General features: G+C 36.4%; 1 non-coding gene across 1 annotated transcript; it reads left to right on the top strand.

The window, feature by feature from the left end:
• The first annotated feature begins 1,595 nt into the window (after window positions 1-1,595).
• LOC118934851 (small nucleolar RNA SNORA42/SNORA80 family) lies at window positions 1,596-1,718 on the top strand. The gene has a single exon (XR_005033612.2). It is a non-coding gene; the product is annotated as a small nucleolar RNA SNORA42/SNORA80 family (small nucleolar RNA).
• Window positions 1,719-3,475: the final 1,757 nt, after the last annotated feature.

Raw genomic sequence — 3,475 nt, 5'->3', positions numbered from 1 at the left:
AACTAAACTGTGGCCTATCAGAATGAACTTTTACACAGTGTTTAAAACGAATGAATTAGGGTGACATGGATCAGTACGGAGAAATCTCTAAAAGCATAATGTTAGTGAAAAAAGGCAAATGCAGAATAACACATACAGCTTTAAAACAGGGAGAACAATGCCAGACATTATTATGGGTTCATGCCTATGTGGTGAAGTGTGAAACATGCAAAGATATGATAAATTCGGGAATGTGAGTCCAAGATGGTGATTCTCTGGTGAAGGAAGGAGGAAGGGAAAGGGAAAGGGAATATGAGGAGTAATATCTGTGATTCTATACATTTTTGCATATGAGGGAAGGATAGTGTAATAGAAAGGATTTAAAATAATAGAATTAGACATAAGGCTGCAAACTTTCAATCAAATACCAGAATGCCCAAAGCTTTTATAGTGGATGAAGGAGGAAGAAGTTTCAGACAGATTTTGTCACTATTCAACAGATTCAAAGAACAGGGCAGGGATGTGTGGGGTGCGCACTGCCCTGTGGTGGTAGGGATTTAGTGAGAAACCCTAGGATAAACATACATCAGGGTTTGCTCAGCTTGATTATGAATAGTGCCACCTTTCACTTTCAAAAGTGCCCCAATTTGGAAGGTCAATGATTTGCTCAACCTAATAATAAAGCACCTTTAGCTAAGCCTGAGGAGCCAGACATGGGTAGCAGGTACAGGGCTTGCCTGGCAAGACCAGAGGGGCTCATTAGATGAATGAAGAGCTGGACACAGGAGAAATTCAAAAGACCAATAATAGCCAGTCTTCAATAGATATTTTATCTAAAAATGAAGGTCTCAGGATTCTCACCTCCTAAGAATCATGTAAGAACAAAAGGCTGATGCAGTAAAATGGCCTACAGAGTAAACTCACAGACCTGGTTTGTGCAAAAATACACCTGAGTAGTTGATTTGAGACCTGGGAAGTTGTGGCCACAGAGTTCATATTTTTTCCACTTTTCAGGTAACTCTGGCACATGGATCCACAGAAATTTGTAATGAACACCAGAACTCTACAGCTGTGCTATTTTACGTAGGAACTTCTTGCTAATAGCTAGTCTTATATAGTGAACTTAAATCCTCAGTTATCTGTCCTAACCTATCCTCACCTCTTGACTTAATTTAAAGATTTTTCCAGTCTCATTACATACAGCTTACAATCAGTCTCTCCTCTTGGCTAAGTTGAGGTGGATGGGTCTCTACTATTAAGAGTGAGAAAGGGCTAGAACCCAGGATCTATAACATGCTCCCTCCTAGTCTTGCTAATGCAGCATCCAGGGTGGCCTGAAGACAACATCAGGTCAAAGAACACTTCATTGCTGACCTAAGTTCAAACCCTCATGGGAAACTCTAGCCCTGTCAATCTTTTATTTGACATTTTGCATGTCACAATTATTTACCCTTGTGTTTTCTTCTAAGAGTTTTATAGTTATAGTTTTTACATTTAGAGTTCTGGTTTTTAATTTATTCTTGTCAAATTTGGGATTTATATTTTCCTAGAAAGTGGTTCTGACAGTATTTTCCCCAGACCAGCAGCATCAGCACCTCCAAGAACTCGTTAGAAATGCAATGCCTCTGGTGGGCCCCTCTCTGCAGGCCTCTCAGAGCATGCCAGGAAAATTGTAGCCTCAAACCATTTCCCAGCCTCCTTACCTGTGGGCTGTGAGCAATAAAGGGGGTTGTACATTGTGGGGGAGTGGGGGGCTGAAGAAATGCAATGTCTCACCCCCAGACCACTGGATCAGTAACTCAGGGAGTGGTACCCAGTAATCGTGTTTACAAGCCCTCCTGGAGATTCCGGTGCATAGTCAGGTTTGAGAATCATTATTCTGCAAATGCATCCTTTTCATCCATGTTTATTGAGTTAATTGGTATACAGTGTTACTTGTTTTATTTGCTAATATTTTTTGAATATTAAATCATATCTTGACTCTTATTGCTAATATTCTTAGTTTTGTTCTCTTTTCCTTCATGTTTATCATATTTGCCAGAAGTTTGAATATATTATTGGTTGTTTTAAAGAATCAACTTTCTTTTTCTTGATCAACTTTTCTGTTTTTGCTCTTTTGATTGAATTAATATTTGCTTTCACCTTCATTGATTCCTTCATTTTACTTTATTTTGTGGTTCCTTACATAACTTCCTGAACTGAATGCTTTATTTTTAATCTTTCTTATTCTTGGATACAATGCATTTATAGCTATAAATCTTCCTGTGTATATTCTTTGGCCTCACCCATAAATTTTCTTGTCTCACATCATTGTTACTCACTTCTAAGTAGTTTGTAATTCCTATTTTGATTTGCTCTTTTATATAGAAATTTCTTTGAAAGGTTTTTAAAAAATTTTGGAGGAATATTTTGTTTTCTTTTTCTGATAGTAAATGTAATATACCATACACATCTGTATAAATGTACATTTGTTTTGTTGTTAATTGTTCCAATATAGTCTGAGAATTTGGCCCTTTTGGGATTTACTGAGATACTGTTTGTGGCCTCACATTTAATCATTACGTAGGAAGATTTTTTTCTCTCTCTCTGAATATTCACATATAAGAGAATGAAACTGTCTTACACCACTCACAAATTTGACTCAAAATGGATTAAAGACTTAACAGAAGACCTGAAGCCTTAAAACTTCTAGAAGAATGCACAGGGAAAAAGCCCCGTGACATTAATCTTGGTGAAGAATTTTTGGATATGACACCAAAAGCATAAGCAACAAAAGCAAAAATCAATAGGTTAGACTATCTCAAATTAAAAAGTTTCTGCACAACGAAAGAACAATTAACAAAATGAAAAGGCAACCTATGGAATAGGAGAAAATATTTATAAACCATGTATCTGAAAATGGATTATTATCCAAAATATATAAGGAACTCATACAGCTCATAGCAAAAAAAAAAAAAAAATCTATTATAACACGAGCAGGGGAACTGAACACACGTTTTTCCAAAGAAGATGTATAAATGCCCAACAGACACACGAAAAGATGGTCAACATCATTAGTCATCAGGGAAAATGCACATGAAAACCACAATGAGTATCACCTCAGGCATATAAGAATAATTATCATCAAAAAGATGAGAGAAAACAAGTGTGGATAAAGATGTGGAGAGAAGGGAACCCTTATGCACTATTGGTGGGAGTGTAAATTGGTACAGCCACTATGGAAAACAGTATGAAGATTCCTTAAAAAATTGAAAAATATGTCTACCACATGATTCAATAATCTCACTTCTAGATATATACACCAAGGAAATGAAATCAGGATCTTGAAGAGATGTTTTCACTTCCATATTCATGACAGCATTATTTATAGCAGCCAGGGTATAGAAACCTAAGTGTCCATCAGCATATGAATAGCTAGAGAAAACGTGGTATATGTGTGCGTGTATGTATATTTATATATATAGTGATTATTTGAGTTTTGAGGTGATAGCAGTGT

Source organism: Manis pentadactyla, chromosome 2 (genome assembly GCF_030020395.1).
Source record: "Manis pentadactyla isolate mManPen7 chromosome 2, mManPen7.hap1, whole genome shotgun sequence".
Taxonomy (NCBI): Eukaryota; Metazoa; Chordata; class Mammalia; order Pholidota; family Manidae; genus Manis; species Manis pentadactyla.
This window is presented reverse-complemented; position numbering and strand designations above follow the sequence as displayed.